At 40.3% G+C, this 23,894-nt stretch overlaps 1 long non-coding RNA gene across 1 annotated transcript; it reads left to right on the top strand.

Moving 5' to 3' along the window:
* Positions 1-8,626: 8,626 nt before the first annotated feature.
* Positions 8,627-18,564, top strand: LOC144994932 (uncharacterized). Its single transcript, XR_013658660.1, has 3 exons — positions 8,627-10,358; positions 11,589-11,657; positions 17,691-18,564. It is a non-coding gene; the product is annotated as an uncharacterized LOC144994932 (long non-coding RNA).
* The last annotated feature ends 5,330 nt before the right edge of the window (positions 18,565-23,894 follow it).

Genomic DNA, 23,894 nt, shown 5'->3' with positions numbered 1-23,894 from the left:
ATTGATAGCTTACAGCGGTTGTTGATAGATCTCTTAAAATGAAAGAGTTCTTGGTCTTTGGCCACTGCCCAGAATGAGTCAAAGAGGTATCATGTTAGTTCACATGGTTTTACTTGTTTATGCACCAAAAAAAAAATCTGATGATTGCTAAAAAAAATTATTTTTTAAAACTTTAATTGCACAAGAGAAAAAACAAATGAACTTTTTACTATGTCCATGACGAACCGAGAAGAACTAAGCACTAATATGAATCATTTTTCAGAGAGAATACGTTCAGATGCTGGGTAATGACCGTGTAGCGCTCGCCCTTAACGATTCGGTTTTCCTTCATTATGACATGAAATTCAAAATTGCTCCGAGATGCATCTTGGATATGGTGGAAAACAAAAGAAAAAGAAAAGAATGTTGGGGGGGGGGGGGGGGGGGAGTACATGCACTGGTGACAAAAAAGAAACACAAACCTCCTTATTGTCAACGTCAGCAGCATGTTCGGAAGAGAGTGCTGGATGCCAGACTCTTAAGGGGACCGAAGCTGAATTCAATGCCTCTTGTCAGGGGATGCTGATGTGATTATCGCCCCCTGCTAGGGCAGGGATAGTGAAGTTGTCTGACGCTGGCAAGGACGCCCAAAACAGCACTGCGGGATGCCCTTCTCTCTGTCCCTACTCCTGGAACATCGCTGTGGACACAACAGGGGGTATGAGGCATCCACTGTGCTCACCAATGGCAGCATGAGTGCATCCATGCATGTGTGAATTCAAGTCGTGTCCTTCACTCTTTTACTGCTAATGTTTAGCATCAAAAGTTGGAATTTTGAGAAAGGCTTCCATCACTTATCCAAAAAACTTGCACTCAAGTCTAAAGTAGTCCACTTCAAGGCTTATTATTTTTTAATGTGTCTGTCTCAGTGTGCTAGTCAATTTTTAAAAAAACTCCCTGGTGGGTGTATATATATATATATATTTGTTTTCCAGAGTGGATAAAAAATCATTGTTTTGGCTGCCTTCAGTTTATTCCCCCTCCTCATGGAGGAGTCTATTGCTCCTGGCTCAAATCGACAGCCCCACAGCCGTCTATTGATCTATGAATTTGTACAATATAATATTAGAAATATGTCTTTTTTAGTGGTGGAATTGTAATGGGCCTCTCGTTTTTTTCCATGCCCTGCTTGTCTGTTTAGATCCTTTTGAAAAGCACAAAAACCACAACAGGAAGGTCTGATAACTGTGCGGGGGGGGGGGGGGGGGGTATCAATTGTTACTGGTATGAATGAGAAATTGTTGGCTTCAATCCCAGAAAATTATAACTGAAATGATAAGTACAAAATGTAAACCCTAATATGAATATAACATGGAGCAACTCAAGGCTGCAGGGTAATAAAACGCTCTCCTAGGGACTTGTTTATGCATGCAGAGAGGGAGGCTGGTTTTACAGCTGCCGTTGGAAGATGAAATTCCAAACACGGCCATCCGACACAGTGGCATGCATTACAGGTTTTAATAAATGAGGTTTTACTATGCGCTTCACCCACCCAGATTGGCCAGGCACTTCCTTTTGACCTATTAGAGCATTTGAGTAGATCCTCCAACACTGTACCACCCAACACCCTTTTGTTTTCTGAGCTGTTCCCCCCGAAGGCAAAGAGGGTAAAATAAGACTTCAAAGCAAATCCAAAATAGTCCTGACACAAACTCATTTCCTCATGTTACATGACGAAGGCTGGCAGTCTGCTCTGACTCTGGTATTTCTCATCCTCTTGCTCAGTGCTGCTTCGTAACAAGCGGTGGTGATGGGATACTATTTTGACTGGGCGATTATGGACAATCTGACATGGACTTAAAAGGAGCCAGATGGGGAAGAATTTACAAGGGTCTAACTGCGGGTCACGCTGCGCTCAGATGAGATGAGGAAATGGGAGCTCATTTAGGGATACTATTAGAAGTGAAGGACCACAAATGACTGCAGGTTAGAACTACATTAGGGCAAAGAAATGTTCAGTTTCCTGCATGTTTGCACTTCATACTTTTTCTTGTAGTGGTGACCACATCACTCAGTTTTGTTTTACTTTTTTATTTTAGTGGTCAGTGTCATCCCTGGGGTTGAATACCTGGGACTTGACATTTGAACCATTGAACAGATCCCTATCCAAACGTGTTGCAAGATGGATGAGGGGTCAAGCTTTTCTTTCAATGAGCCCTGTGGTTTGAGGGCTCTTGTGTAAGTGTTGTGGGAAGAGTTGCTGCTGAGATCATGTCGTCTACAAGAAATTCCAGTTATAGTCACAGAACACCAAATACTGAAAGTGAATACTCTGGCCCCTGGTTTTAGACAGGACAGCTGTATTTAAAAAACATCTTTCAAACATTTAATCCTATATAAGCATTTGCATTTAATAAATGTATGTCTGAGATGCAGATCTCATTAGCATGATCAAAACTTAACTTAAAAACCCCTTTCGCATACCTTGGTCCATGTTTTCTGCCCTGTAGTTCATCATTCCACTGGGGGCAGTAGAAGGCCTTTACCTTACTTATTCTTGATCATAATTTATCATTTAGTTCTCCATGCCTCTGTTTGGTGCAGTGCGATTCATGTATTGTCCCTCTTTTCCTCTCCCCTCCTGGGGAGTGGGAGTGCTTTCAGACTCCAGTTGGCTCATCCGTGCTCCAGTTCCTGACCGTTTACCTCGTCTCTGCTCCTGCTCCTACACCTGGATGTGGTTCCTGTCTCTGGCTCATCTCTGGCTCGTCTCTGCTCTGTACCTGACCGAGTACCTCGTCTCTGCTCCTGCTCCTACACCTGGCTGTGGTTCCTGTCTCCGGCTCGACTCGCGCCTTTGACTGTCCCCACAACCACGGCTGGATGAAGCTCGTCTGCTGGACTTTTATATATGTAGTTGTAGATTTAGATAAGTTAATTCTTCTCTAAGATTTCTGGTAAATCGCCTGTCCGTCCTGGGGGAGGATCCCTCCTTCATGTGGGCACCCCTGAGGTTTCTTCGTTTTTTCCGGAATCCGGTTTTTTTGGGAGTTTTTCCTTACCGCGAAGGGGGGTCTAAGGGCAGGGATGCCAGTATAGCTTAGTCAGTTTGTTAGTTCATTTTAGTATTTTTCTATTGAACTCTTTGTATTCGTGATCCTTTTGATTTCATGTTTTACTTCGAAGCCCATCGAGACGACTGTTGTTGTGATTTTGGGCTATACAAATAAAATTGAATTGAATTGAATTGAATTGAACTTGCTAATTTCAAAATGGATGATCCATAAAAACTGTTTTTTTACATTCTTTTCATTATTAATTTTTCAAAATTTAAAGATAAGAATATCTCATCTATTGTTATTCATTCGTAAAAAATACTTCTAATACTATTGAAAGAAGGCAAATATGTGGATAAATTACAGTTATGCCATGTTAAAAATGTGCGGATCAACTGTGAGACAGTAGGTAAATAAGGTGCTTTTTTCCTGTACAATCATGACCATCAATATCTTTGCATCTCAAACTAACACTTGTGGGGAAAAACCTTAACAAATCACTCAGCGTATTATAATTGATTCTGTCTTTATCTCATAAAAAAGTCAATTGCGAAAGATATTTGACGGATTTCATTAAAAGGTTTTAAAAAAATGGGAAATTTCTGTTCATTCAATAAAGTAGTGGCCTCTGGTTGGAGTGCTTTAGGATGCCAGAAAGGATCAGTATCTATCTTGACAAACAAGAACTAAAAAGTAAACAAATATAAGTGCTTCAGAGGAATTTCACTCATAAGTAAACTGCATCCTTAAAAAAAAAAAGTTTTTACATGATCCCTGAAAAATTGTTTTGATTAAAGTCCCACTCGGATCATTTTTTGACTTATTTTAAAAGTGTTTCCAGTGGTCTTTTAATTATGATTTGGCTATGTCAATTTTAGTCATAATCATATAACCTGTGTTGTTTTCTGGGACATCATTTCTGCAGAGCGGCCATCGTTCGTTAGAAATAGGCCACTGAGTTTTGGTTGGGATTGTAGTCGTGAAGAAACCCCGCCCCCTTTGCCTTCCCGTTGCGGGGAGCTTGTGACACGTCCAGCATATTATCAATGTCACAAATTAGCCCTTTTTTAAACTTTTTCGTCTGCTCCAGATTCACGAGAATTTGAAAAGGATAGAAAGATTCAGAAATACAATTTGATACTTAATTTTCTTAGTACGTGTCCTCCATAATAAAAAAAAATGCCACAAGAACATGTTAAAAACACCCAAAACACTGTTTTCAATAGAGTGGATCTATAATTAACCAGCAACAATGAAATAAACAACAACACAGAATTGAGCTGCATCATTTTTAAAAAAAAAATCTGTGCAGATGTGAAACTTCAAGGTCTTGACCATGGCTTGGTTCAGGTGGAGTTTTGAGTCCTGCCTGAACGTCCATACAGTCCACACAAGTGATCGTCCATACAAATCAAGGAAAGTCATGAAGAACATAGAAAGCCTAAGAGTAGAGAGTTCACAAACCTGGAATTATTTCATTTGAACCACCAAAACAGCTCATCTTCCCACAGACTTTATTTCTTTGGATGGAATGGCAGTACATGGGCAGCCGTGGTGAAGCGGTCGACCCATTGTTGAAAACTGCAGGTTTGATTCCCGCCTTGCACACCCATGAGTCGAAGTGTCCTTGGGCAAGACACTGAACCCCACCTTGCCTCTGGTGGGAGGTTGGCGCCAGTGTTCGGTAGCGGAACCGCTACCAGTGTGTGAATGTGTGTGTGAATGGGTGAATGGGTCTGTGACTGTAAAGCGCTTTGGGCCTTAAAGAAAGTAGAAAAGCGCTGTATAAGAACACGCCATTTACCATTTAAGTGAGCTGTTAGCCAATTAAAAGCCAACCGAAACCGCATGCCCAAAACGGCTCATTTCAAAAGAGCAGATATGAATGAAATGGCCTTGTAGAAGTGCTGTACTGTGAATTGTATGTATAATGTCTCCGTAACAATATGTAACTGAATCTTTAGACGATTTAACATCATTCAGATTCAGAGTGACCTGAAGGTAAATCAATGCATGACAGGGTTAAAGCGGATACTGCAGAGTCACATGTGGTGGTCAATGCCAACACGCTGCAGATCAAAGAGAAGAAAACGTTTGCATGTGATGACAGCCCGGATATAACTGTCCCTGCACTAAACTCCAGGTTTGAAGGCCATCTGGCAAACAAGCACTTCAAAGTATGTAACAACAAACAATGTGGGATTTATTTATTGAAAAAACTGTCTAAATGTGACGTCTGCATAAAAGTACATTTTTACGACTGGGATGGTTAACATATGAAAGAAACTAGTGTTGTCCTGCAATTAACTGTTTTGTGTGAACAATCAGGGCCTGTAATTAATTAAGTTAATAACTGTTGTGAAAAGCCAAATTTTGAGATATTTTCACTTGACATTGTGCGACAGCAAAAGATCAAAATACCACATTAAAAAGTGGCTTTATAAAGTTTTCCTTTTAGAGGTGACTTCCAACCTTTACTTTTACACCACCAAGGGGGTTAATTTTCAATCTAGAACTTTAAATGAATAAAAAACAAACAAACCATCAGCTCCAGAGTGCTCCAATTTGACACATCAAAAAACTATAGAAACACTTCTGAGCAATCCAAGAAACATTTAACACAAACTTCTTACTGAAAGAACAATACCTATGTTGACATACCTTTATCCACAGTTTACCGTAATAAATTGGTTTATAATGATGACCATCTTAACGTGTTAGAGACATAGATTACAAAAGTACTATCTAGACAGTAGACATATATATATATATATATATATATATATATATATATATATATATATATATATATATATATATATATAGTATATATATAGTCGTTGTAACCAACTTGAGTGGTCAAATGCTCACATGCGATGGCGTCTGGCACGTTGGAGAGGTGTTCTCTTCACGGATGAATCCCGGTTTACACTGTTCATGGAAGATGGCAGACAGCGTGTGTGGCATTGTGTGGGTGAGCGGTTTTCTAATGTCAATGTTGTGGATCGAGTAGCCCATGGTGGTGTTGGGGTTATGGTATGGGCAGGCATATGTTATGGGCGAAGAACACAGGTGCACTTCATTGATGGCATTTTGAATGCACAGAGATACCGTGACGAGATCCTGGGGCCCATTGTTGAGCTGTACACCCAACAACATCACCTCCTGTTGCAGCATGATAATGCACGGCCCCATGTTGCAAGGATCTGTACACAATTCTTGGAAGCTGAAAACATCCCAGTTCTTGCATGGCCAGCATACTCACCGGACATGTTACCCATTGAGCATGTTTGGGATGCTCTGGATCTGACAGCGTGTTCCAGTTCCTGCCAATATCCAGCAACTTCGCACAGCCATTGAAGAAGAGTGGACCAACATTCCACAGGCCACAATAGACAACCTGATCAACTCTATGCGAAGGAGATGTGTCGCACCTTATGAGGCAAATGGTGGTCACACCAGATACTGACTGGTTGTCTGAGTCCCCTGACCCCCTCAATAAAACAAAACTGACGATTTCAGAGTGGCCTTTTCTTGTGGCACACCTGTGCAATAATCATGCTGTCTTATCAGCATCTTGATATGGCACACCTGTGAGGTGGGATGGATTGTCTTGGCAAAGGAGAAGTGCTCACTATCACAGATTTAGACAGATTTGTGAACAATATTTCAGAGAACTGGTTATTTTGTGTATGTGGAAATTGCTTCAGGCAAGTCCTGAGAAGCCAGCTTAATGGGAAAAATAAGACCCGGGCAATAAACAGCTACGCACGGCAGTTATCAGATACTCTGTAGGAATAATAAGATGGCCAAAGGAAGATAGACAGACCACGGATGTTAAAACACGAAAGCTCCTTACCATGCATAGAGGGTTCCATCCCAAATCCAGCACCCTGAGACTGTATGTTAGCCGCACGGAAGGAGTCCGAGGACCAGTGAGCATGGAAGCCACTATCCAGGATGAAACATCCAAGATGCATGAGTACATCTAGCTCAAGGCCCCAACTGACAGTGTGCTCAGTGAATGTCTCAAGCAATGGAGAGCAGAGGACACAGCGCTGGAGGACAGATCCTCATGGGAGGACAAACCCCTGCATAAGATGTACCACCGGACCATAACTGAAGTGGCTGATATCAAGAAGTCCTACCAATGGCTAGAAAGGGCTGGCCTGCAGGACAGCACCGAAGCACTCATCCTGGCAGCTCAGGAACAAGCCCTGAGCACCAGAGCAATAGAGGGTCAGATCTACCACACCAGACAAGACCAAAGGTGTAGGCTGTGCAAAGAGGCGCCTGAAACAATCCAGCACATAACTGCAGGATGTAAGATGCTGGCAGGTAAAGCATACATGAAGCGCCACAATCAAGTGGCTGGACTAATATACAGGAACATGTGTGCAGAATATGAACTGGAAACCCTAAGGTCAAAATGTATATACATACATATATACATACATATATATATATATATATATATATATATATATATATATATATATATATATATATATATATACATATATACATATATATATATATATGTATATATATATATGTATATATGTATGTATATACATTTTGACCTTAGGGTTTCCATTGTGACATTGTGATGTCACAATGTGAGGACCCGCTTGTTAGTTTGGGGATTGGGAGGGGCTGGTGCTCAGAGAGAAGGGGTTTAGAGGAATACTCAAAGATCCGTAAATAGATCAAAATACCACTTGGGGGTTGTTGTTTTTTTTGCAAGGAATTAACATTAATAAATGCTTAAAACCTCAAAAAAAGGTGATTTTACAGGATATAGGCCCCTTAAGTCTACTGGAGTGAGTATTGATTCTGTGCAGCTCTACACTGCATAGATTTACATGACCCTGAAGTTGGTTTGGCAGAAATTCAAGAATTTGACACAGTTTTTACCCAGAAATTATCAACTGGCTTTCAGATCTTTAGTATAATTTGGAGAGAGGCTTCTCTCCCCGGACCTCTTCCCATCAAAGGGACTTGGTTATTTGAAAGGTTTTAGATGATTTTTCTCCTTTCCTTTTTTTTTTATTCCCCTTGTCAAGTCTGTGTAAGTTGGTGCAGTTGGATTGCAGAGCGAGGGAAAATGATCAGTTATTTCCTGTCAGTTATGGAATAAAACGTATTTTAATGTGATTCTTTCATCGAAAGAAACAATTCCCACCCAAACAGCTGAGCTGCTCCCTGCTGTGTAGTGTGCAGCCTGCTCTGTCTCTTATATTTCAATCATGGAGGGAGATCATTCATCAAGATAAAATGCTAATATTAGATAAATCTATTGCTTAAGATAGCTTGTAAATTAGGAAAAAAAGATCCTTGGCCAAGTTCACGATTTTATAATTGGTGCAAGCGTTTAGTCTGCTTGAGAAATGAATATTTTGTGAGCTTTCCTAACAGCTCCTCCCACACATAAACCTGTCAGGATGTGTGCATGCACACATCTCTGTTCAGAAGAAGAAAAAAATGAACTATTTACAGACTTTTGACTCTGAAATCATCAATGATGAATAAATAAAAACATAAAGCAGGTTTTATCTCACAAATTGCAGTGGGGAACAACAGAGACCGTCTGTACAATTCTAAAATAAACATAGATTCCATGAAAGCGTTTTTTATTGCTGTGGGATGCATTGATTTTTCCCTTTGATTGCGTTTTCCACAGATGCAGGAAGAGGAAAAGTGGCTCAGAATTGATGCACAGGCTCTTTCACAATGAAAGGATGCAAAGGCAGAAAGATACCTGGAAGGGCAGAGCAAACAAGGACAGGCAGGCGGGCGAAAGCTGCAGAGTTGGAGGAGTGACACGGACCTGTTGAGTGACTCTTCCTCCCTCCTGTACGGCTGCTGGGAGGAAGACACTTGTTTCTCACACAGAGGGGTTTGATCTTTTTGCATTGGCATCCGTTTCCTCCATCTACAAAGGCCATAAAAGAGAATGCGAAATTTGTCTCTGTTCTTGCGGGTGTGTGTGTGTGCTTGACCTATTTCTGCAGCGCTGACATGGGGTTGGCATTTCTGCCGGGGAGCATAAATGCAGACAGCTGCTGTGGAAAGAGCTAATGTTTTAAATCACGTGGAAACATGAAAGGTGTGCTGAGCAGCTTCTTTTATCAGCACAATTCCTCATGCTTGCCTGCATGGCACTGCAGAAACGGTCACGCCTAAATATGGATGTATTGTTGTTTTGAAAGACGTATGTTTACAGCTTGAGATTTGAATTAGATCTGCTTTAAAAAAACACATCCAAAGAGATCAAATCCAAGCAGAGGAGTTTTGAAGGAAAAATTGTTGAGATAAAAAATAACAGAGATCGAATATGAACAAGTTTTCCAACACTTGTTGGTCAATTTCCATTGTTTACCCCTTTAACACCAGAGCTTTAGCTATGGTATTGCCGCTCTTTGGCTGTGTTTACACCCAACGAGATTTGCGCCATCAGGCGTCAATGCACAGACACAATCAAAGGTCATGCAGTACGATTTGAGATTCGGGTGTGGTTCTGCGGTCCGGTGGCAGTGCGTTTCCTTACATTGACTGAATATGAGATATAACCATATGAAGTCAATGCTTCCAAGTAGAAACAGGCTGAAAAGAGCCGCTCCTCCCACATGCGGCGGGAGTGTCGTGTTTATGAACGCATTTTTGGATGAGCGTCGAGAAGCGAAATTCACTGCACGTTAAAACAGAGTCAGACACAAATTCACCATGCAAATTGCATTTGGTGTGGACGTTGCATTACCCTTCATTTATGCAATGAATCCAATGTATTCTGAGAAAGGCAGCCTTGTGCCAATATGGCACATTCTATTACCATAACTATTCAAGTTTGGCTCTCGCTGTAGTTATTTTCCAATACAAACAATGCTTTTATGTAAATCCTTTAACACCGGACCTTTTTTGACAGTTTTTAATTATCGTAACTCTTCAATCACCTATCTAATTCACGTATTTCTAATAATTCTGCAGCTTTGCGCTGATGTGCAACACTTTACATTAGTAAAGTGTTTAAACCAAATCAACGTATTATAAAGCAGAAAAAAGCTGCTTTATACTAATATGCAACACCTAAGGGAAAGTGTTGCATATCACCACAAGCTGCTTTTCATCACTTCAGAATCTGTTGGAATCACATTAATGGCTTCATGGTCAATCTTAAATTCAGGAAGAAAAGATTTTGTCTTTCCTCAGACTTTCCGACTCTGAGCTGAACAATGAGGCAAAAGGCAACGTGCAACCCGGAGGATCTGCATGTGCAACAAGGACAAAGGGAACAAGATCACCCCCAGCACAATAATGAAGGAGGTAATGATTCATTGCGGGCCGAGCACATGGTTTGGCAATCAAAAAACGGAGCTTGAAAGCACACACTTGCAGATGTACCCAGCACTTCACCTTGAGAGGAGAAAAGAGGAAGCATCTATCAGAGCTTTGATGTGGGATTGGAGATGGAGGGAAGTTCAAAGGGCACGTCAGAGAAACAGAGGGAACGAGTGAGAGACAGGCAGGCAGGCAGGAAGTGGGGAGGGGGGGGGGGGGGGGGGCGACTCACGCAAGGCTTCTCCAGGGTATGGAACCAAGGAGACTCTTAATAAGGACACCAACTAATGAGGTCCGTGAACATCTGACAAACACAAATGGTCTCAATAGTACCACAGATTCTCATTTTATTATCAAAACCCAAACAAAACATTCCTTGTGATTCCATAAAAACAGGCTCTCATGCAGACAGCTAATGGAAGAAGTGGGGTGATGTGAGGAGCATCTCCGCCATTGCTCGGTTTCCCTCAAAACAGGATGCATTTTGAAATAATTATACTGGGTTCTTTGCAATTTCATCTGGTGACGAAAATAAATAAAATAAAAAAACATTTCCTCTGGAACAGAGGAAAGTTTACGTTATTTTTTTTTTGTGCAAATGTGTAGTCGAAGCCAAAAAGCTTCATATCTCTCTTTTTTTAATTCCTGCAATATTCTCAGCTCAGTCCTCAAAAAGCTTTCAAGTCCCATTTAGATCATTTTGGTGTTTAATTACAATTTTCTAGGACATAGTTTCTGCAGAGCGGCAGTAGTTCATCAGAAATTAAGCTCTGAGTTGTGGGTGGTACTGTCAGCGCAGAGTGAGCCTACCTTCATTTCCCATGAACCCTTTGTTTACACTCTCTCATTACCTCTCAGCATTACCGCTGCAACAAAAATGGCGAGCATTATCTATAAAGCTGTACAGATTTGAGCCAGATGCCAGCTCACAAAGACATACATGGATCTATATATCTGCAAGTGGATGCAGCGGAATGTACTGGAGTTTGTGTCTTGCTGTTGTAGCAACTGCATTTGCTCTTGGTTCATGTTTTCAATGAAGAAATCCTCAGAAATGCTGCTTTATACATAATTTTCTCTCACGTCCTCCATCATTAGAAAAATGCCACAAGAACATGTTAAAAACATCCAAAAACAGGATTTTCCTTAGAGTAGAGCTTTAAAAATGTTTATAATATGCATTTATTTGTAATTGATTTCTGTTTGTTTTCAAAGGCTTAGCTACAAGGGACTTCCCATCCTCTCCTTGGCATCCTGAAAACGCTCCCTGGGAGCAGATGTGGGGTGAGACCCGTCATTCCTGCATGTAGACCCTCATTACGCCACATGTAGAAGGGAATGGCTGGTTTGCATTCCCAGTCATTCTCAAGCTCGGTTCAGCTGGTGCATTGAAATGATGGAAACAGCACGCTGCAGGAAATTGAACACATCTGCATCACTCTTGTCCGTTTCAACATCTTAGTCCTTTGTCTCTCTTCAGAGCAAACAATGATTCTGCAGGAATTAAGGCATTGAAGCCCAGCTTTAGGGTACTAATGATCTTTTTTATGTGTGATGGTCAAATCACCTATTATCCTTCGCCTACAAGGCAAAATAAAATAATTATTTTTGTTTTTTCTTGCCAAATGTCTTCATGAGCCGTTGCAGTGAAAAACCACAAATGTCGCCATCAAACAGCTTTTTCTTAGGAAGATATTGGTTTGATCTACAGAGCACTCTGAAGCTTCAGGGTGTGACTAATGCTGCTGACACGATTCGTTATTGCTCCCATTATATCTGAGCCAAACCACAAGAAGTCCAGTTGATTATGTTCGTTTTTACAAGTGGAATCTTATTCACTTCTCCACTTTGAAATCCTTCAAAAAGAGACATATTATAGGAAACAAATGGCAAGAAAAAGACATTTCCAACTTTGTGCATTCAAAAATCTTGGCTGGTAGATTTTTAGCCTTGTTTCGTGTTTGACTTTGTGCAGAATGATGTAATTTGATAGATTGACACTGCAACACTGTTTTCACATTCTCCTGAAGCCAGAGTGTGTTAAATCCTCCACTTACAGGCAGACTTTTGTGCTGTGAACTAGGAAGCTTCACACAAAGTGTAATGTGGAAATCTAAAGGAACATCGAGCATTTTAGTGAGCAAGAAAACTCCTGTCACATCTGTTAAAAACCAGGATGTTGAGTTTCCTCTTGGCTGCCCGGAGACATTTGTCAAGCAGAGAAGCATGTTTTAGGCTAAAGCCTTCAGTAAATGTCTTGGATGTTAAATTATAATTTACTAGTCAATTGATCTACTTTATTTGCAGCTATTGATCTTATCCTGCATTTGGCTGAAGCTGGAAAAGTTGCTAAACCCCTATGATTGTTTTTTTTAGGATCCTGCTTTCAGCACAGCAACCAGATGTGTAAGGATAAAATTATCATTGCTATTATTGGGCAGATGCACATTTATGAGATCGCTCTCCTGTCATCCACTCATGTACACGTCAACACTGATAAAATGGGACATTTGCCTTTTCATCCAAACAGTTGCAGCATCAAATTTGGGTCCTAAGAGGAATGAATGGACACAAGATTAACGCAGGGATCCATATAAAATATCTGCATCATACAAATGGATGAAGCCTTTATCCTTTTATGTTGTTCCATTCACAAATGGACTCTGTAGAAGAACACATATCGCTTCAGAACTGTCACCAGATGACTGCTGTATTTTTAGTTTCACTGTACATCACACGTGTGCTGCAGAAGACACCGGCTGTCACGGTTGAGGAGAAGCTGAGCTTCTCCTGGGTCTCTCTCAGCTCTGAGGCTTTGGTTACTGTTGTCAGAGTGAAGCACAAGGTATTTCACTTTCCAGGATTATTTTATGAAAGGCTGTGGAAGTCTTTGTGCACTGACAGCTGTCACCTCTGCTGTGTGACCGTACTGCATGCAGTGGGAAGACACCAACCAAACCAATGGCTGCAGTGCTATAAAAGTCACAGCATCTACAATGTCATCTACAGATTCTAAAGGACATTTTATTTCACACATTTCTATTTACAATAGTGGTGGAAAATGCATTTTAGGTTACTTTAAAAGAATGAAGGATTTTTCTTTCTTACCTTCTTTATAATTTTGACAGTTTTACAACCGGAATTCCAGATGGAATTTGTGGTTTGATTTATGTTAGTTTGGAGGGTTTTGTGTTTGGTTTAGTTTGTGTTTCCTTCAGCTTTGTACCCATTTTTGCCTGTTAGCCGTCTCACCTGGTCTCATTTTGCAATCGGCACACATGCTTTTCATTTGTTGATCGTCGGTTCTCATGAGTTCATGGTTTCAGTTTTTCCTCCTCACAGCTTCTGCAGAATCAGTTGAAGAAGACTGGCAGAGGCACTTTAAATGTGTAGAATTTACTAACCGGAAAGGAAAGTTCATGAAACCTGTTATTAGACTTTTGAGGAGCGGCTCATTAAAGAGGAAACAGTTTTGTAGTTTTCTGTCACTCTGAACTGCAGTCCAGTAATACTAGAACCCTGCGAACAATAAACTGAGGGATGTAAAAACAGAAAATGACTTAAGATTAAACCTAAAAAACTTAAGATGACATACGAGCAAAGTTAAGTCTTTTTTAAAAGAACATACAGCTTGTTTTTGTAAATGACATTAATCATTTTGACAAACTTCACAACATGTCCCAGGATTTAATTAAAAGCCCCGATACAGTTTTCCCTGTTTATCATAAGTTGTTAAAAAGAACCTGCAAAAAGTAAAAGGCAGGAAGTGGTCAACTTTATTATCCACTAGGATTCTAGATGCTTTAAGGCAGTAAAGCTCCTCACTGCACACTCTATATGCTTTAGACAGACTAACATGAACATTTTCACACTTGTTTTCTTTTATTTAAACTCTAAAAGCTCTAACCTTTTTAGAAAAATAAGTTCAATTTTATAGAATGAAAACAAAGATCTGATCTTGATCAAAGATTTGTGTAAATGTGGCAAAATGAACGCATTCTGTACAAGAGATAAGGCATGGAGGAGTAATTGACAATAACCAACAGCCAATCAGAAAGCAGAAAATAATGCACTGTCCAAAAATAGATAAATAAGAGCACACAAAAGTGTACAAAAAATAACATCTCTGAAACAGCAGGGCCACAAAAGATGAACCATGGTATAATGAGGGACCACTGTAATTCCAATGGCAGCCTAAACTAAAATTCCTTTTTACAGCTCTCCAAATCCTCACTACTAAATGCTCCAGAACATGTCACACTTGTAGAAAAAGGTTTGGGAACGGTTTGGGGTTGAGACACCGTCTAATGAGGACGACTGATTTGTTTATAGCTTTAAATAAAAAAAAACAGAAAAACATGTTTTTCTTTAATGAAAAAAAAACATTGATGATTTTAGGGTTGTACATTACACTGTGGCTACATGCATTAATATATACTACTACATAAACAAGGTTGAAGCTCTAAATGAATAGGTTTTGTGATGAGTTTATAACAGAAGCTGTAAATCCACATTACAACGATCTGTGTTTTCTAAAGAACCCTTCAATTACAGCCCACACTCATAACTTGGACTTTAATATCTCTGTCCTGTATTTGAGCGTTTTTGTTCTGGCTGAGTCATGTGCCCGAGCATCAAAGCCAAAGACTGGCTCCATTGTCACGGAGAAGAGTTGACGTTCTTCTCCAGTGTGTTGTTCTGTCAAGCGAGGCTGCCTCTGTACATCCTGCGTCATGTCGCCATGAAACACAACAATAACAGGAAACACTGCCAACAAACGAAACAAACAGAGGAGCCATCTTTTAAGACTTTCCTGCGTCATCTTTTCTTTCCTCAGCAGTTTTGGTTTCTCTCATGTTTGACATCAAAGATGTTGAAAATTGTTTTCCACAATGTTGTGTGCCCTGTAATTATTAATCTGCCTTGCGAGGGGACTGCCTCTGGGGCAAAGGCAGACACAAAAGGCCCCTCTTTAGATCTCTGAAGTTCAGTAAGTAACTCAGCGCCAGGGAAGGAAAAAATGTGCAAAGCTGCCACCAAGCTGCCAGAAAACTTTCAGACGATGTCTTGAAAAATCAAAAAGAGGAACAGAGCAGACTGATGCATGATGGGTCAAATGTAAAGCAAGGGAAGGGAGACTAAAATCATGCTTTATTCTTCACCCGGCGGATACAGTTATTTGAAGTTTCTTTGATGTTTGTTTTAAACTTCTGATTCACAGGAAGTCCTTCTAAAAAAGTTTACACCAAGAAATTCCCACTAGTCTGTCATTATGGAAGCACAATTACAAGTTTGAGTCGGAAAAGGTTCTTTTTGAGTAAAATCTAAATAAAAAACAGACAAAAGAACTGATGTTCAAGTGTCACACATATCCTGTGATGACAGGCAGAAAATTTGTCAATTCCTAATCAACTCCTTTTAAAAACTCCTCACTGTTCCCCTTTACTCAAAGAGAAATTCACTGTTTGCTGGTGATTTATGAAAACCTCCTTGGTCTTTCTCTTCCTTATTTGACACAGCTTCAACACACTTCATCCTGAATTCTCAGTCCTTTCAGCCAGCAACTAGAAATAAAAAATACTTTCATTTTGAAAGGTATCTTAAAGATCAGTTTGAAGAAAAAAAATGCTGATGTAAAGCAGCTTATTGATTTTTAGGATTTAAGACGTTCTTGAGTTATTATTCTTTTTCTGTTTCCTGTAAACCTTTTCTTTCCCTTTCTCCAAAAGTCTTGCCTTTTGACAGATCATAGCTGGAAAAAAAGGAGTATTCTTCTTAATCTGTCTTGCCTAGATAAATAATAAGTAAATAAATAAAGATAAGGTGAAATTTTTCAACTGGAACATTTTTCACACAAAAGGCAAAGAAATAAAAACTCAGTTAAATTGGTAACAAAAGGTTGACTTTAAAATGTAGTTTATTTTTTTAGCTATACTTTAAAATGCTGTTAGAAAATGTGACAATGTCAGAACAATACAATACTTCTTGAAGTTTTTGAGAATCTGAAGAAATCTCTGTATGCAGAGGCAAAACCAGCTCTTTTTATCTGAAACACAAACATTTGATATTCTGTGATTAAAAACCTGCAGCAGCTAACAGCATTTCAGAAACCCCAGTCTGAGAACACGGATCTTTGTCGCATTCATAAAGGGAAATAAAGGATTGAACACGTAACCCTTTAACATTCTTTCGACCACCGTAACTCATCAACCGTTTACACGTTTAACATAATTACAGTGAGTTTTGAAGTAAAGAAAAGCAGCAACACACTGAAGTGTCTACCCAATCAACTTAAATCAGCTGATTCTGGCTTTGGACCGTTATGCAACACTTTACGTTGGAGACATCTCCGACGTTAAAGGGTTAAAGAAGCGGTGGGAATGAAAAAAAAAATGAACCATTTGGGTCATTTTTAAATGTTCCAAGCCACAGATGACAACTGTCCTGATGTCAGATTGATTATAAATCATTTTTTAAACAATGGAAACTGAGCTCTGGACTAAAGGAGTAAGTTCCAGGAGCTTAGTGTTTGCAAAAGTCTTATATGTAGGTGTTATTATGTAACTTCAAATTATTTTAGCTATTTTTCCATGCCCTATTACGTTTAAATTGTAGGTTTCAGAGATGGGGTTTGCCAAAATAAATCCCTACTCTTCATTGTGGAGGTTTACACCACTGTAAAAAAAACAAAAAAAAAGTAATGATCCCTATTAAATGTGGCCTAATCCAACTTAATCAATCTGTCTTTAAGCGGATTAAAATCACAACCCCAGCACAGATATGAACTCCCACAATGCCACATGGCCGCGAGCCTTCACCTTGACAGCTGACTAACGGGCCGGCTCCCTTTCATTGAGTGCGACTCAGTTTTCTTTGCAGCACCTGCTCCCCAAACCGTCATTATGCTGTGCACAGCACCGGCGCCTTTCACCGCCACCCTTCAGATATCCAAGCCAAGCAGTTTTACCTTGTTTGACTGCGCGCAGCAGCACGGAGGAGGGAGAAGTGACACGGTGGATACACTGAGATGCTGATAGCGAAATCCCATTAGCTGCCTTCCCACTGATGGCAAACTGACATCAATACGAAGAGCCAGAACAGATGGGTGGTCTGTCTCAGTGAGCCTGCTTTAACAACCTGCTTGTGCAAACACACACACACACACACACACAGGGCTGGGGGAGTGCTAATACATCACTGCCTGTCACTTATGGGGCCTATTGTGTGCGGAGTGGTATTAAGGCTTGCATATGGGGCCTACAATTCAACGTTATTGTCATAATATGGAGCGAAAGTCAGTTTGCTTTCTAATTTCAGTCTTGGCTGAGGTGGAGTGAGCCTGTGAGTCACAAGCATGAACAAAAAGGAGGAAAAGGGGAATGCCAGCTCCAACGTGGCCACCAATTTAGGCTGGTTTCTGGTCAGGAGAGGCAGCAGCAGGAGTGGATGCCCAAATTAGAGAGGTGCTGGCCGGATCTGAGAAACCCTGTCATCCTCTGCGTGTTGGCATTCCAGAGCTCGGAGCATGGGAGCAGGAGCAGCCCGGACAATGTTTGATTCGAACAAGATGGGGGAGCCCTGCCTCTCGGTGGAGTCTCCAAAACCACACAGCTGTTGGGGAGACAGAGACTCGGTCGGAGTCGACCCATCACCGCAGCTGTTTGCTGTCAAACCTTCTGCTGGGGGAGGGTTCCTCATCAACAGTCCCATGTAACATGGTTCGCTCCTCACCCTGGGAAAGCTTTTGATGTGTCTGTTCATCGGTCGTGGTTGCACGTCTACACTGGTTTTGGTTTATTTTCTTTACGAGGGCCTGATTCATTCAGAGATTTTCTAATTTGAATAAATTAAATATTTCTAAATACACCTTATGATCTCTCTGTTTTGCAGCTTTTTAGTGCAAATTTGCCTTTTCGTTTTTCTTTTTTACAGTACATTGTACAGTGCTCGGTTTGCTAAATTTAAATAAGTCCTCCATTGCAAGCATATCTCTGTTTTCATTCTATACTACTGGACTTATTTTTCTGCGAAGTTTGGAACTTTGAGAGTTTAAACAGAAGAGAAAAGTGCATAAATGTGTAGTGAGCTGGTTTACAGCCTTCAAACCTCCATATTTTAGTTTTAAAAAAAGATACTTTTGAGATTTTGACTATTGCTCATTATTTTTAGGACGTCACTTCCTCAATAAAAGAGAAAAAACTGTATTTGCGGATCAAATTTATGGTTCATGCAAGCAAAGTGCATATTTCTTAACATTTTGTATTGCAGATTTCCATAAAGAGTTGAGAAACAAATGAAAGTGTTTATTTCCACAAAAACAAAATGCTTTTGGCTCATTCAGTCAATCATCTTTTCAGTCACAGATGACATATTGATGCCTTTTTTGATTTCTTTTTGACAATGTTTTCAGTTTGAAACAACTTCAAAATCCTTTGCTTTATTAAACTCAGTAAAATCGCTGCAACTTTTAGCAATGAAGTAGGATAAATGGACAAATCTGTACGTGGCACTCAAATATCAAGGTTGTAGAAGTCAGTCAGTGTGTGGAATATTGCATATTATTGCTTAGATAGCAAAATAATAACCGTGAATAGTTTTAAATTAGGATTTGAATCAAACCGTTGTTAAAATGAGTCCTCACACCCTTACTTTTCTTGTCATTTCACCTTCATTTACAATTATTTGCTGCACTCTGGTCTCAAAGGATCATTTTTTTATTTAACCTAAACAAGTAAAATGTCCCAATAATAGGTGTAATCTTCTTCTGTCTGCAAGTCTGGTCATTCTCTGCTATCTGCAGTCATGTTGGAGCTTTACTTTTTAAGTTGTCACATTTTGGGAAGTAAATATAACATCTTGGGGTAAACAATGTAGGCAAGTGTCAAATACTAGATGAACAAATAAAAATTGGACTCCGATAATCTTTTGTTCTATTGTTAAAGCGTTCGGTGTGGTCATTTAGCTAAGACTATGTTGTTTTTAGCCAAAATCCAAAACTTTTTTGTTTTTTAGGATATAGGTTCTGCAGAGTGGCAGGAGTTCATCAGAAATTAGTCTCTGAGTTGTCCTGTGGTGTAAACCCGCCCCCTTTCCCTTCATCCCTCGGTTTACACTCTCTCCGACCAGCTTACAGCCCCCACATCCCCAACCTTACATTATCAGTGCAACATAAATATTGGAGCATTCCAGTTGTACAGTTTTGATCCAGATTCCAGCTCAGACGAGGAAAACCAAGACGTACCTGGATCTAGTCGTCTACAAGTGGAAGCTTCTACATCACAGCTACAAGCTTTTTCCAATGGCGTTTTTTCATCTGCTCCTGATTTACAATGATTTGAATTTGAAAAAATACTCATTAATTCAATTTTAAGCTTAATGTTCTTCACATATATACTCCATCATGATAAAAATGCAACAAAAACATATCAAAAGCACCCAAAACACAATTTTCCTCAGAGTGGGTCTTAAATTGGATTGAGTTGGATTTCTATATCCTAGGGGCAAAAAACATAATTTTCAACTTCTAGGTTGGAAAACATCAGCTTGCAACGCAGAGGACATGAAAAGCACATCAACCATGGTCCCAAAGCTAAAGCCTTTGTACTATTATTGCAGTTGATTAATAGTGGTTTATTTTACTTGGTAGTGGATTGTGGGTAATCATCTCCGAAAAGAGAAAAGAAATGGTTTTACCAGCAGAGCCAAAGATGGAGCAAACAACGGAGAAAATGAATGCAGAGTATTAACCATTAAAGACAGAACATAATTTCATTAAGAAAATCTCAGATTAAAGACATTAAATGAAGGAGTAGACAAGGAAAAGACGATTTCCTGCAGTAAAAACCAGCTTCTCGGTTCCAGCCCTTGAGACTGCAGACCGCTGCCATCAGCTCTGCATTGCTTTTGCTTCAGTGCTCACGTCTGTGTGTGCATGCATTTGATTTATGACAGAGGAGCCAAAAAACATGCAAAAAGCACAAAAACTCTCAACAACTGCTGCGCGCCCCACAGCCAAGGTCACGATCGTCAGGATGAAAAATGGGCCACAGATAATCTGTATCAGATGAAAAGCATGGAGAGAAAACAACTCCAACCCAACCAAATTTGGCTCCTCTTGTTTACAGCTAAAGGACCTTCATTTACCAGTGGAAGAGGGTAAGTGAGGGCTGGTAATGGTGAGGCGAGGGGGCGACAAGGCGGGAGGCTTATGTTATCTGTTGGGCTTTGTCTGTCTAGTGAATTAGGAGTCCTGCATCGCTCATTTCATGGCGAGTGTACTGGAACAGATTATGGCCCGCTGCAGAGAGAAAGAGGGGCTAGATGAGCGGCCGGCTCTGGTTTTGTAGTCAGGAGATGATCAGCAGAGTGAGCAGCTTCCAAATCCCTGATTATGCACAAGCTGACAATTGCTACACATTATCCACAGATTTATTCACCTGAGGTATTTCAGCACATTTCTTTCTGCTCCACTGTTGCATTCCCAGATTTGATATCTCCAGATCTTCTGCTTGAGAAAGTAAAGGTTTTCTCAGACTGGCATTCCTGTCTATTTTAGCATAAAAGAAAAAAAAAAGTGCAGAAGATTGTAGGAAACATTTACAGACAGCAACTGCAGCAATGAGTGATGCTGTCCAGAACACCTGCTGCTGCTCGTCTTCAAATGTTTCCATCTTTTTTAAAGCAGGTCCGGTACGGCGCCACGTCTTTGGTCAAACCTCGCTTTGAGGCTTGAAGCTTTAAAATCACAGAGCTTTCCTTTTCCTCCTCCCTGTGGCTACTTCCTGTTTCCTGTGTGAGATGAAAGCTGAGACCTTTGTGGGCCACCAGTTGTGGCAGCGAGACCTTCGCCCATGAGGAGACAACTGGAGTTCTGTGCTCGCCAAAACCTGGCTGCCAAATCAGTTATGGACGAAAGGCTGCGGTTGGCGCCTCTATTGTCTTTGTTCCTAAAAGTACTTTACCTTTGATTGTCTGAGCAACACCACAAAGTTTGTGATCATTTTTAAAAAGTACATCACATGTGCACCTTGGTCTGGACTGCATAACGAATTTAGGACATTCGAGAGAAAATATTAAACAACAGAGAAAATGTAAGTTCTCAGTGCATCTTTGTGAAAATTTTGTGCATCAGTTTTCCAAAATCAAAGCTCTGTCCTGTTTTGCCACTCTTGACACATTTCTCATCCGCCTTTGCATATTTAATTTTAAACATTTTGGCCACCAAATTCCAAAGAACTCCAAACTGAACAAGCTTTCTAACAGGTTGAAAGCTCTCAGACCTGTCCAGCAATAATGATGAAATACATTTCTCAAAGCTGTTAAATGACTGTGAAAATGTTATTGTGAAGCAGGGATTGTTTTATGGTTTTCTTCATCTACCCATCTTTTCCGTCTTACTCAAAGTTGGGTTGTGGGGGCAGCCGTCTCAGAGGACCCAAACCTCCTTCTACACAGAGACTTCCTCTGTGTAGAGGTGTCTTTTAGCAGACCTGGAGGAAGCACCCTGGGGTCCCACCAGCAGCCAGCTGAGAGATGTAGTCCCTCCTGCATATCCTGCGTCTTCCCCTTTTTCCCAGTAGGACATGCCAGGAACGTCTTCCCAGGGGAGGCATCCGAAAGAAGCAACAGAGCAACCTCAACTGGTACCCCTCCCTGTGGAGAAACGGCGGCTCTACTCCGAGCTCCATCGCTGTAAAACAGGAGCAGATGAAAAAATTCTGCTGGAAAAAAGCTTGCAGCTGTGACGTAGGTGCTACAGTCGTTGGGTCATAAGCTCCTGCTCCACTCCATTCTGACGCATTCACTTGTAGACGACTAGATCCGTGTACATCTTTGTTTTCCTTGTCTGAACTGGCATCTGGATCAAAACTGTACGGCTGGATAACTACGACATTGCGCACCATTTTTGTGGCACGGATAATGCAAGGTGGGGGGGTGTGAGGGGCTGTAAGAGAGAGTTTAAACAGATGGATGTCGGGAAGCCAGAGGTGAAATACTGCCGCTATGCAGAAACCATGCCATTGAAAACAACATGTTTTTGTTTTTTAAATTTTGGCTAATAATGGCATAATCATGAATAAAAGAACACTGAAAACACCATGAAATTTATTCCAAAGATGATTGGAGTGGGTTTTGACTGGAGTGGATTCAAAAAGAGTATATTGTTTCTGATTCTGTCATAGTTTATTTTATCATCATCTTGCTGTCACTTTATTAAAAATAAACTGTTATTAGTTTATTGCTCCTTTACCATTTATGAGGGAGCAATTGTCGCTTTAGATTGTTTTACTTTAACAAATGTGATGGAAAATGCACAGTTTATGCATCCATTTTGACCCAGACAAGGTTAATGATGTAAAGTAGGAGATTAATTTGTAATAACAACTAAAGGAACTCTGTTATCTATTGAATCTCGGACAACATTGCCCATTTATGACGGACTTTGTTTCAATTTTAAGTTCTTTGGAAAAGTGCAGAAATAATGAAACCAACATGTACGTTTTGGCAACACAAAGACAAATTTGGGGGATGTGAAGACAAAAATGAGAGTCCGGAAGAGCCATTATGACATAAATGTAACCGAATATACATGTGGCATTTGTGACATTTCAGATTGGTAATTCCAAATAATAATGTGGTAGCACAATTTAATGTCATTTGTGTATCAATCCCAACTATTCCACCACTGAGACTATCAAACACACAAAAACAGATTTGGATCGACAGCAAAACAATTGATGTCTTTCCGATGACCAAGAGCTATGACACCACTTTGCATTGTATGTCAACTAAATGTAAGGAAACGATAGATCATGTTCATGTGACACAGCAAACAAAACTGCATTTCCTTTTATCATGGTGGTCACAGTTTGGATTATTACTTGTCAGACTTTTTTTTCTTTCTTTGAGATCCTATTAATCCAGATAAAGGCAACAATCTGCTTTTGCCAAAGACAGATGAAAATTGTAATCATTTGTTGTCTGTGATATAAGGCATTTTATCTAATTGTATCTCATAAAAACAACTCACTGACATTACCAACTGGGAACGAATTAGGCTTTGTGTTCAAACCTACGGCATGCTTCATGTCATGTCATGAGTCAAAAGACCAAAACTTGTCTGAAAAATGTCATTTTCTGGAGTTTTAAATTCTCATTAGAACTATTTTTCAATGCACATCTAAAAGCTGAGAGCGATGGTTCCACAGGCAGCCATGGAGCATTGTTCTCCCCTTTTGTCTTCTTTTGTGCGAGCACCCACCACAGGGGTGTTGCAGTAAGACAGCGCTCCTTTTTTTCTCTCCCACTTTCTTCCCTGATTTGGCCAGAAGACAAAGCATTCAAAGAGGTTCTTATGTGAGGCAGGGAAAGGCTCAAACTTGAAAAAGCTGGAGCACAGGCACTCAGATCTTTTCCAGCGTTTCTATACGTTTCAGACGCCTGCTGCATATTTGTGTTGCTGTGCTCTCACTTTCAGCTGCTCTTCCCTGCTGAGCAAGGCAGCACAGCACGGACTGAGAG

This window comes from Oryzias latipes, chromosome 1 (assembly GCF_053564925.1).
Source record: "Oryzias latipes strain Hd-rR chromosome 1, Olatipes_Hd-rR_3.1".
NCBI classification, from domain to species: Eukaryota; Metazoa; Chordata; class Actinopteri; order Beloniformes; family Adrianichthyidae; genus Oryzias; species Oryzias latipes.
The sequence above is the reverse complement of the archived record's forward strand: the minus strand, read 5'-3'. Positions and strand labels throughout refer to the sequence as shown.